Source organism: Myotis davidii, unplaced genomic scaffold, assembly GCF_000327345.1.
Source record: "Myotis davidii unplaced genomic scaffold, ASM32734v1 scaffold726, whole genome shotgun sequence".
NCBI lineage: Eukaryota > Metazoa > Chordata > Mammalia > Chiroptera > Vespertilionidae > Myotis > Myotis davidii.
The window spans coordinates 1,064,889-1,077,405 of record NW_006297808.1 but is presented as its reverse complement, the minus strand read 5'-3'; the positions used below and the strand labels follow the sequence as shown (position 1 = coordinate 1,077,405).

The following is a 12,517-nucleotide window of genomic DNA, read 5'->3' as shown; positions in this document are numbered from 1 at the left end:
CCGCGCTGCCGCCAGGGCTGCCCAGGAGAGCTCCCTGTACTCCCGGGAGAGTGGGGGAGGGTTGTTGAGCTCCCCCACCCCCAAATTGGGAAACCAGCTGGTGTGTGTGTGTGGTGGTGGGGGATGGCTGCGGGAAGGGAACTCCTCCTCTCTCCTCCCCTTCCCTCCAGAGCCCCTGTTTGCACACCTATTTGAGATTTATGGAAAGATTTTTGGACTGAGCCAGTGGACAGGAGGGCACAGGTGTGTGGCCTGGGACGGCGGTGTGGAAGAGCCAAAGCGTTAACCATCCTAGAAGATGAGTGGGCAGAAATGGAATCTTGTCATAGATGAGGGATGTCCTAGATTTACCACTTGTGGACGCCAGCTAACTGGGCCTGAGGAACAGCAAACACCTTTGCCTCTTAAGCATCTAACTCTGTGGAGTGAGCTGATTCCCCCCTTCAGGGACCCCCCCCCCCCCCGGAACACAGTGGGAGCTGAATACATTGTTGGTTGGTTGAGGATCAGTTGTCTGGGGGTAGCAGGATGTGATTTAAGGGACTTTGAAGGGAGGAGGTCTCTGGGACCACTTGCAGATGTGGGGCAGGTGTTTTCAGGGTTCCCGATTGGCTGCTACTCAGAATGAAGATTTAAGGGTGCACTTGAGATCATTACCACCCTGACATTGGCTTTAGACCGGGGTAACACCCTCACCCCCAACCTTACAAACTTTGAGGGCTTGTCAGGCTAGAGAGGTAACTATGATGGGCTGTGCTTCAGAGGAAAGGAGCTGGGTCTGGGGAGGGGTCTGGGTCTACCTGTACCTTAGGGATAGGAAGGAACTGGAATTTGAGTTCATCTTGTACAGAATTAGGCTAGTTTTCCAAGAGTCCCTTTTGAAGCAAATATCTCTATGGAAAGGGCAGGTAGGCTCCTGGCCCTGCCAGGGCTTTGGGATTCTGTCTTGGGTGGGGAATAGGAGAGCAAATGATAGGTTATAGCAGGGGTGGGCAAACTTTTTGACGCGAGGACCACAATGGGTTCTTAAACTGGACCGGAGGGCTGGAACAAAAGCATGGATGGAGTGTTTGTGTGAACTAATATAAATTCAAAGTAAACATCATTACATAAAAGGGTACGACGGTCTTTTTTTTTTTTTTTTAGTTTTATTCATTTCAAACGGGCTGGATCCAGCCCGCGGGCCATAGTTTGCCCACGGCTGGGTTATAGTCATTTCTTCCCATGGCTGGAGACCAGTCTCAAACTGACTAAGTGCCAGCCCTGGGATTGGAGTGAGGGGCTCTGGCTCCATCTTCCTATGAGGATGCATACCTGTTCATGTTTGGACAATGCCAAGAGGCTGGACCACTATTCCCTATGTGTGAACCATGAAAGCTCACTTTCTTTGGGTGACTATTAGAACTATCCTTAAAAAACAAACAAACAAAACTCTATGCAGCTGTGGGGGTGGGGAGGTGGAAAGCTGACCAGCAGCATTTCCTAGAGGTGTCTTAGCACGATCAAAGGGTCACCTGTTCAGGTTATAGGGGGAGGCACGGAGGACCTGCAGCTCTAGTCCAGTGGCTGCCAAACAGTTACCAATGCAGACCCTAATCAGAAGGCCGCTGTGGAGGTCTGAGAAGGGACTGGGCTGCAGAATTCAAATGGAGGGCCAGGCCCTAGGCTGGCTCTTCAAGGCTGGGTGGTGTTGGCTCTGCTGGGAGCAGCAAGGGGCAAAACCTTTTGGGAGAGTCCCAGGAAGAGGAATGAGCCGAACCCATTGGGTAAAGCTGAGGACCGCTGGCTGGGACAGGTTTGAGATTAGGAAATGTTGAGATCAATGGTTGCACTCGACCAGGTAGGCCTTGAAAGCCAGCCAAGGTGTTGCAACTTTGGCCTGAGGTATTGGGTAAATTCTGGAGAATTTGGGGCATAGGAAAGGTACATATATTGCCTCTTTTAGCTTGGGGTCCAAAAAAAGTGATATTGGATTCTCATTAATTATTGGGCAGCTAAATGCCCAGCTTAGAAACGATTGTCCTCGGCTCTTTGTACAGAGCACAGACCCTGGACTGTGTAGCGAAAAGAACCTTACCCACCCCGGGGAATTGGTACCTGCTTCCCATTCCTGCAGGAGGCCCAAGTTACTATTTGTTCTGACCATTAAAGCCCATCTCCTATTTGAAGTCCTCACTCTGGGGGCCCTTGGCTCCAGGGTTGACCTCAAATCCAGCGTTTTCACCGCATATTTGGCAGAGCCCAGAGTCAGCCTTGGGGGTTTCTTTAGCTTATTGCTGAATGAGAAACGTAAATTATAGTTCACCCAACTCCCTGCATGCTTTCGAGCAAGTTTCTTAACCTCTTAGCCTCACCTGTAAAGTGAGAAGAGTAATACAGGCATACCTCATTCTATTGCGCTTCACAGATTTTGCTCCTTTTTTTTAAATTTTATTTAGTAAATTGAAGGTTTATGGCAACCCTACACCAAGCAAGTCTATCGACATTTTTCAAACAGGCTCAGAAAATGGTTAGTATTTTTAAGCAACAAAGTATTTTTAAATTAAAGTATGTACATTTTTTTAGACATAATGCTATTGCAACTTAGTAGACTACAGTATAAACATAACTTTTATATGCACTGGGAAACCAAAAAAATTGTGCAATTCACGTTCTTGTGGTCACCTGGAACCAAATCCTCCATCTCTCCGAGGTATGCCTGTACCTGCCTGGAGCATTCTCATGAAGGATGGAAAGAATTCTTATAAAGTATAGGACCTGGCATAGCAAGTCCTCCATACATGGTGGCTATTATGATGATGGTCTACAAAGTCTTATCTAAGATAACTCTGATCTCCCCCCTCATGAACACACCCTCTTTGTTTTCTTGATTGGCCAAAAGCTGAGAGTAGGATGTATTTCAGTTGCCTGCTCCTGGGACCAATTCTCCCATGTCTATTTTCTGAATGAAGGTGCAAATGACTGGGGAGAGTGGGTTCACCAGCTGCTGTGGCTGATGAATTTTTTATGACATCAGGTAGGAGAACTGGTTTAACCTGGCACCTGGTGGGGGGGTGGGTAAAGTGCAGGTGCCTTTTGGGGGTTGATGATGGAGTCTGAGCCTTTATTGAACACAGAGAATGCAGAGCTCTAATTTGGGGAGCAGAGTCAACACTGTCAATTTTTACAAAAGAACGTATAGATTATGTAATTTACATCTGCATAGTGCTATGCGGCTTATAAAGCATTTTCACATCTGTTCATGTTTATTACAATCCTGTGAGGAAAGCAGGGCAGAAACAATAAGCCACATTTTATAGATAAGAAAACTGAGGTTCAGGAAAGTGGTGGACCCCCAGTAGAAATCCCGGGCTCCATAAGTGGTGGAACCAGATCTTGTACCCAGTTCTCCTGATCACCAAAATGTACGCTATGATGACAAAGTAAAGAACGGGTAAGGGAAAAGATTCAGTGACCAGATTCTAGGATGGACGTAAACTAATCTAAAAAGATGAGCTGGGTGGTGGCCTTTGGTCTCTGGGTCCCCTAGAGGAGAAGATCTAGGGGGAGAGGATTAACACCTGTCTCCGGGTGGACCGTGGATCTCCTCAATCACCTATGGCTACTTTTAAAACTTGGGGTTTCTTCATGCATCTCTGCTGCCCCTCAAATCTGAGTCACCTGAACCCTTGGATCCTCTAGTTTACACAGCAGGAAGGTGTGAAGAGTGGAGAAAAGGCGTTTCAGATGTTCTGGGTAAATGATAACAATGGTGGCCAGGAAAAAGATTCAGGTCAGTCTGCTGTGGCTGCTGGCGCGCATGTGTATTTATTTGCTGGGCTGAGTTGGGATGTGGGAGAAGGAAATACCAAGCTGGGGAGATCCCAGTGTAGAATGATGCCAAGGACTCTCCTCACAGTCCACGTTGGCTAATAGCTGTGGAAAGGAGGATGTCCTCCCGCTTAGGGTCTGGACATGGATGGCATGGGTGAAACCAGAGCACGGTTTTCAGCTCTGGGTTACAAAATCAGTCTAGTGCAGTGGTTCTCAACCTGTGGGTCGTGACCCCTTTGGGGATCGAGCGACCCTTTCACAGGGGTTGCCTAAGACCATCGGAAAACACATATATAATTACATACTGTTTTTGTGATTAATCACTATGCTTTAATTATGTTCAATTTGTAACAATGAAATTGGGGGTCACCACAACATGAGGAACTGTATTAGAGGGTTGCGGCATTAGGAAGGTGGAGAACCACTCGTCTAGTGTGTTGTAGCCAGCATTTGAAAGAGTGAAATGTATCAGAAAACATCCAGTTGTATTCTGTGTAAGGAGGTGAGCATTAGTTCACGAAACTAATTTTGGTTGTATACTCACATAGACACAGGTAAGGACTGGCCTAATAAAATGTGGTTAGAGTCAAAAAAAGGTTTGGGGTCTCTGGCCTAGACGATTTCCAGAAGAGGACAAGGAGGATGTCAGCCTCATGCAAAGACTGGAGGGCCGATTGCTCTCTGACTCACTGAGGGCTGTCAGGAGGAAGATTGTGCATCTACTCCACGTGGTTACGTGGTTCTGGGAGGTGGGATTTGTTTTCTAGATGTGGCAGATTTCGGCTGGCCAGGACTTCCCCACAGCAGGGCCATCCTATGGGAAAACCAACTCCCTGGAGAGAGACAGACAGACAGACAGAGACTCTCTGGTCACTGGTGCTGCTCAGGGACTTGGAGGAGCATGGCCTCTGACTCCTTGCCAACCTGGAGACTGGCTCAGTGCTCAGGCTTTGGGAACAGCCCTCAGAGACCTGGGGTTCGTGGCCAAGGTCTAGTATGGCCGGCCTCATGTGAAGGGCAGCTCATTTGAACACTGGGGGGCAGTTCCAGAGAAGTGAGTTGACGTATCCTGGCTTTTTACATCACCCACCACAGTTTCTAAAACTCAGAGCATCACGATCAGCCGCCTTCTCCATCTAGCCCCTGGAGTAAGGTCAGAAATTATAGATGACGTGGGCCTCAGCCAAGTGCCAGTGGGGAAGGAAATCTGTAAGTTGCCTCCTTTAAAAATGCTTAGAAAGGTTTTGATTTACCACATAACTGCTATCGCTTATTGTCACTGACCACTATGATTTTATCCAAGTGACTTTAACTAAGATGAGGTTCAGTTCAATTCAGACACATTGAATACCCACTTTAGATGTTTAGGTGTTTAGATGTTAGGGATCCAGAGCTGCGGGTGGCTGAGTTATCCATGGAAAGACTCAGAGTCGAGAGTGGGAGACCGAGGTTTCCTTGAAATGCACTGAGTGAGATGACACATAGACATTTGTAATTGACAGGACACTCTCACCTGGATTATTTCCTCCTTCAAAACAGCCTTGAGAAGCAAGAATTAGTGTCCTCAGAGGCCAGTCCAAGTCATCCTGCTAGTCAGGGTCTAAGTTCAGAGACAAAGGTAGTGTTAGGACATTCCAGCACACAGAGACCCTTCCTTCCTGCTGACTTCCCCCCCAGCTTCTCCGCTTTTTTTTCTTCCCCCTAAGCTTCTCCGACACACACACACACACACACACACACACACACACACACACACACACGGGGGATTTTCTTGAAGAGCACGTCCAGGGGCTATTTCCATTCCACCTTTGTCTCCTTTCTTGCCTGAGAGGTCCCAGTCCAAAGCCAGACAGTCATGTGGTCTGGCAGCTGTCCCTGAGCCAGAGAATTCCAGCATTTGTCATGCTGTCTGGGGCCCAAAGAAGCGAAGATATACATCTTTTAAGAAAAAAGAGATTCCTGTCTCCTTTAGGTTCCCTGCTGTCCTAATGTGTCTTTGGTCTGGAGGTGGTTCAGTGGATGGGACTGGAGGGGAGGAGACTATTTGTACATGTGAGTGGGAGCCACCTGGAGTCCACAGCATCATCCCTGCACATGGAGGATCAGGGAGCGTCTTCTGTGTCCAGAGACCACTAGATGCTGACCAGGGGCTTTGGAGTCACCTAGGCCAGAGGCTAGATCCTGATGCCACCACTTGCCGCTCTAGGACTGTGGACAAGTTAGTTGACCTCACTATCTCCAGCTTCCTCATTTCTCGGAGGGATTGGTGTCTGCAGACATGGGAAGGGCTGAGATGGCCTGTTTCAAGTTCTTGGCACATGGGAGAGACTTACTAAGCCACTGCTACAATTATTAATATTTTTGCTCATTCATTTAGGCAACAAATGAAATTTTAAAACTTCAGATAATGGGGTAGAACGTTCCTTCTTTCAGAATGACCCGCCTGCTGGGTGAACTCGGTCGGGTAGGGCAATCAGACAAGTTATAGTGATTACAGTACATGTGGTAAAACGCACAGAGTACATCGGAGGGGTGTGCTGGTGTGAGAAAGGGTGAGATTAATGACCTGGCACTGAGAAAGCTGAAGGACGGGGAGAGGCGTTCCCCCAGTGGGTAAGGAAAGGAAGAGCATCCCAGGCAGAGGGAATCACACATGCAAAAGCACATGGTCATGAATCCACCAGTGTGTTCAGGAGCTACCTGTGGATTATGCTCGGTGAGTAGGTGCAGGCCCTGTTTCCGGGGGACTAGCAAAGTAGCCAGGACTAGGGGTCCTTACCTTTTAATGCCTCCGTACTTCCTGGAAAGGTGTTTAAGCTGTGTTGTGATGAAGAGGAGCAGTGATTTTATTGATGAAAACACCTGACACACAGTAGGTGCTCAATGAATGGATGAAGTGATGAGAGACGACATTCCAGTAGAGTGTGCTGTGTGCAGGCAGATGGATGTTGAGTAGGTTTGTTAGGAGCAGGGCCAGAGGAATGAGAGGAGCGATGAGTGGGAGCAGGGTGTGAGGCCCAGGTTAAAAATAATCAGCAGGTGTCCAGTAGAAGCAGTAATCGAGGCCACCCCCATGGGACAGTCAGGCTTGGATGTACTATTCTGGCCAACAGGCTTGCACCTCCTGGTCCCAGAATAAGCGTGGGAGCTGCAAACCGTGGGTTGGGGCAAAATTTTTTGAAAGGAACATTTTTTTTTAACTTTTTACTGTGACTTTCTTGGTTTGTACTCAGTTCAGCCCCATTTTCTGGGACCTGAAATAGCCTCTTTCTGGAGTTCTCTCAGTCTGGATTCTTTGGAAAGGAGTCTTACCAAATCCCTGCCTTCCGAGCCCCACCAGCTCAGAGGTCAGAACCAGCAGTCTTGACCAGGGTTCTGGAGATCATGCCTTTTATCTATACCTATGTTGAGGTTATGCCCCAAGTCAGCAAACACTGAGGCCCTATGCCAGGCACCGAGACTATCAAAGGAAATGGTGTCATTTGAAGACTCCCACCTTCAAGGAGGTGGAAGAAATAATACAGTGTGGTAAGTGCCATATTAGAGATTTAATGAAAGTCCTATAGAAACTCAGGTAGGAATAATTAATTCTGCCAAGTGGTATAGGAGGTGGGTTGGGGAAGGTGACATTGCAGACCTTTCATTCATTCATTTATTCAGAAAATATTAATGGAGTACCCTTCATGCACCAGGTGCTGTTTAAAGCACTTAGGTGAACCAAACAAAGTGACCAAAGTTCCTTGCTTTATGGAGCTGCCCGTGTGTGTGTGTGTGTGTGTGTGTGTGTGTGTGTGTGTAAGGAGGGGAAGGGGAGAGGAGAGTGGGGAGCTAAGATAATAACGATAAATGTAAATGAGTAAATTGTGTAGGATGTTGGAAAGTGGTGAAAAGGGAATGGAGTATGCAGAATTGCCCTAAGGATGCTTGGATGAAAATTATTAAAGTGCCCTGGCCAGGTAGCTCAGTTGGTTGGGGTGTCCTCCCATACACTACGAGGTGGTGGGTTCAGTTTCTGGTCAGGGCACATATCTAGGTTGTGGATTCAATCCCATCACAGCACGTGCAGGAAGCAACCTATCCATGTTTTACCTCTCTCTCTCCCTCCCTCCCTTCCTCACTTCATCTCTTCCTCTCTCCGACTCTCCCCCTCCCTCCCACTCTCCCTCCTTCTAACATTAAAAAAAAGAATAGAGAAAAAAAGAATTGTTAGGGGGATAGGCCCGTCCTTCCTAGCTGGTGTCCTTGACCACCAGTGGACCCTGGGACCCCCCATTCCTGGTCTATTATTAGCTTATGATCTGGCTGAAACTGCCCTATGCTGTCTTGCTGCAGTCCATTCAACTTTGGATGTAATGCAAGCTTATCAGTTCCTCTCAGATTTCATAGAAGTTGGAGGGAAGATGCTGCCTCTTATTTCCAATGAACCTCCATTAAAGGAGCTGAGTGTCAACGGAGCAGGTCTCTGGCCATGGTCCGGGGGGGACTTGGTGCCATCAACACTTTAGGAGGCCCTCTCAGCCATACCCAGGTCACATCAGCTAGAATGAGAGTGTGACAACAGAGCACTTTTGTTCATGGAGTATGCAGAATTGGGTTTAATTCAATTACCAGAAAAGTGTGACTCCTCTCATGTTCAAGGTGAAGAAACTGAGGCTCAGAGAAGTCAGCAGCTGGCAGAACTCACTACTTTAAATGCTGGGCTCTTCTTATGGGAGATTTTGACAGCACTGGGGCTTCTCAGCTCCTGAGGGGAGGCAGCCATGAGTGCTCTGGCCTCTGATGCTGTAGCTCAAGGGAGACTGGGGCTCCTGCGCTTGGGTTATAACTAAATTTCTCATAGCTGTGGTGATTGGCAGCTGTGATGAGGAAACAGGCAATCCTGTGCTGTTTTTCAGAAAATATGAAAAAGTGTAAAGAAATAAAGATCGGGCATATTCTCACCATCCCAAACTACCGCAACAATTTGGTATAGATGCTTATGGACTTTTCTGCTGGGTTGAACGGCAGGTGCTGTTTTTATAAGTCAAAAGTGAACAAATTCTCATTTGATTCAACCAAATATACATACATAGACAAATACACACATATTTAAACAAAATATAGCCATACCAATTACAGTTAATAGATGTTCATTTTAGCTTATACTATGCCATCGGTCTAGAAACAGAGTGATGAAGGGCCTGCGTTCTGGGGTTCAAATTCTATCTCCACTACTTACCTGAACAGGTTACTGAGGCTCCCCCTGTGGGTTTTCTCCCTTGTATAGTGGGGGAGTCACAATACTCTCTACATAGGATTGCTGTGGGGTACAGGAGTTAGTATGTATGTCAAGTGCTTAGACCAGTGCCTAGCCCATGGCCAGCATTCAGTAACTGTTAAGCAATTAACTACCATATATCCAGTCGAGTTGAAATGTATCATTTCATTGCAATCACACCCTATTAATAGACTTTTAGCTGTAACCATTTTCTTTTCTTTTTTTTTAATGTTTTTATTTTTTTAGAGAGAGGGGATGGGAGAGGGATAAAGAGATGGAAACATTGAGGAGAGAGAAATAACAATCTGCATGCCCTTCCCTGGGGATCAAGCCCACAACCCGGTCATGTGCCCAACCAGGAATCAAACCGGGGACCTCTTGGTTCCTGGGTCAACGCTCAACCACTGAGCCACACCAGCCAGGCTGTATCCATTTTCCACTGTTGAAGTGATGTCCTTGTATACACATCTAAGAGCATCTATCCATACACTGCTTTCCTCTTTAAGGTTTTGGCTTTTAAGAATTTTTCTTAATGGCCCTGGTCGAGTAGTTTGATTAGTTAGAGTGTTGTCCTGACACGTCAAGTTTGTGGGTTCTATCCCCAGACAGGGCACATGCAAGAATCAACCAATGAATGGATAAATAAGTGGAACAACAAATCAGTGTTTCTCTCTCTCAAAAACAGTCAAATGTTAAAAAAGGATTCTTTTTATTGATGTGTTTTGAGCGGAGTGGTGCATGCAAGGGGAGGTTGTTTGGATGGTTCTCTCTTCTGTCGCTCTGTAAACTGGGTTCTCTGGTTCCAACCTCCTTTTTGCCTTTTCACACTCCAGCAACACTAACAGCTGGCTAGTTCCCACATTGTGCACTGGCCCCACATATGTTCCTTGGTGGGGCCTCGCCCATCTGAAGGCCCCTCCATGCCCCTTCTTCCAGCTAGCTCATCCAGTTGGATGCCTTTCCTCCAGGGAAGGGCAGCCATACACAACCCATTAGCCTCTGTTAGATACCTGTGTCCAGGCTCCCTGCACCCTGCACTCACCAGTGCCTCTCCTCTAACTGTCAGTGTTCGCAGTGTCACCATCTTTCCCCCATCTAGACTATACTCCAGGACTTATGTCTTACTTCCCTGTGAGTTGACTGGGCAACGCACTTGACACATACTATACTCAATATATGTTTGGTGGGTGAATTTAGTAAATGAATAAAATCATGACTGACTAATTAATGGCAGGACTTAAATAAATGGAGATGGATTGAAGAGGGTGCTTCATCTGGGTTATATGGGTGGAATGAAGCAAAGATGGGTGAACTCTTGGCCATGTCGGATGTGACTGGAGCTGTGCTTTAGAAACAGAGGTCTGGCCATGTGTGGCCAACAGGAGCTGGTAACCCAGAGACAAGTGAAATTTCAGGCCTGGACGCCTAGTGGGGGTTCATTCTGCCTGGGGCACTTGGGGTGACTCTGTCCATACCTCTACACTTCTCTTGAACCTCATGGCTCTTCCGCTAAGGAAGGAGGGCTCTCCTGCACTCCTCGAGAAACAGAAGTGAGAGTTCCTGGCTGCTCTGCTTTCTGAGGAAGTTCATCACAGCCATGCAGCGGATGAGGAAATCGACCTCTGGAATTAGCAACCACCCCTCTCTCCACTGTAGAAAACCGTTTAGCATATCCTTCTTAGCTTGTTATTACTTCCTGTGCCTGGAGCTGGAAGTATCCATCAGAGCTCCCGCCTGCCAGCTGGGGCATTCCGTGGCCTCCTGAGTGTGGCCAGACCCTGCACCACTCATCCGCTCTCTTCTCTTGGGCTCTGATCTGAGATCAGTGAGGCCTGTGCTTTTGTTCTGTGTTAATAAGGACTTCAAGGCTGGACCCCCCCGGGCCTGATGTTGGCCTGAATGTTCTCTCCGTGGAAGTGAGCCTGAATTTCCCCAAACCTGGAAGGATAAATGGGACTGATGGGCCTGAACCTGGAGTGAGATCGTGGTTGAAATCCTGGCTCTGCTGCTTACTAGCTGAGTCACCTGGCTAGCCAGGCGTCCTAACTAGGTGGGCAAGTCACTTAACCCTTCCAAGTCTGTTTCCCCATCTTGTCAGTGGATTAGCAACTCCCAGCGTTACTGTAAGGGTTAAATGAAATAATGTGTGCAAATGAACCTGGGATCTATTACAGTCCGGGAGAAGTTAATTGAATTAGAGAATGAGAGCCTGAACACAGTGAGGTGGAGACTATTCAGTCTGTTTTAGATAAGGAAATTGAGACCCAAAAGGAAGGGGGATAGTGGGGTGGGGGTGGCGGGGGAAGGAAGTTGAGAGAAGAACTGAGAGGGAGTCTGGATATTTTGCCTTATACTTCCTCTGCTTCCCCCAACACACACACACACACACACACACACACACCCCTACACCTAAGTATTGCCAAGCTCCTGGGCCTATCTTCCCAGAGGAAGCGCCATGAGTTCCATCTCTTCTTCCTGAAAGGCCTCATTGAAGGCCACCAAAGTGAGCAAGTACATCTGAGTATTGATTCCATCAAGACCCAGTTAGTTTTAAAGCTGGAAAGGCAATGAGAAAAGAAGGGTTGGTGTGAGGGAATGTGGAAGGGATGAGGAGAATTGTCCTGGAAGAGGAGGCAGAGGGCTGGTTTGGTTTCTTTCTTCAGGCTGCAGTGGATGGGCCTTTAGCGCTGCTCCCTGGCAGGCCTGTGCATCCCTGGTCTGTGCAGCCACCACTTTCCTAGACGAAACTTTGTGCTGTCTCCTCCCTGCCCTCACTCTCAGCCCGTGACCTCCTTCCTGTGAAATGAGATGAGACGCACCCCTGAGAAAGCTTGCACGCCTGCCTGCACCTGTGTCCATGCTTTGTGACCTGGCCTGTTGTTCTAACAGGGTGGCTGCCTTCTGTTGTGCCCTAGATCCCGTCCCCATTCCAGCGATTCTCCTTTCTCTCCCCATACATATATACAAACAAGTTATAATTTTTCCTTGTTTTTTGTTTTAATTTAAAGCAAAAAAACCCTAGACCTTGCCTCCTGCTTTCCCTGCTTCCTTACTGCCTTGCCTCCTCCAGGGCCCCTCCTTCCCTTCCTCTCATGAATCCCCCAGCAGGTCCTCCCCGCTTCTCTACCAGAAAGCCCTGGTAAGGTCACCACCATGTTCAGTCTGATGGTCAGTTTCCAGCTCTCATCCTGCTTGATCTGTTGGCAGCATTTAACGCAATCGATCCCTTCCAGGTGAAATTCATTTCTTCATGTGCCATACTCTCCTGGTTTCCTCCCACCTCATGGGCTGTTTCTTTCCTGTTTCCACTACTCATTATTTCTCTTTCGTGAATGTTGGGTGTCCTTGGGCTGCTGCCGGGGTCCAACCCCAGCAGGTCCAGGGGTCCCCAAAGGTGTGGACGGAGTCGGCGAAGAAGGAATGACACGGAGACAGCGTTCAGTTGAT

The 12,517-nt window shown here is 47.8% G+C and overlaps 1 protein-coding gene across 1 annotated transcript in view; it reads left to right on the top strand.

The window, feature by feature from the left end:
- The window catches only part of HIP1 (huntingtin interacting protein 1), a 72,991-nt gene that overhangs the window by 370 nt on the left and 60,104 nt on the right, over positions 1-12,517 (top strand). The window lies entirely within an intron of this gene.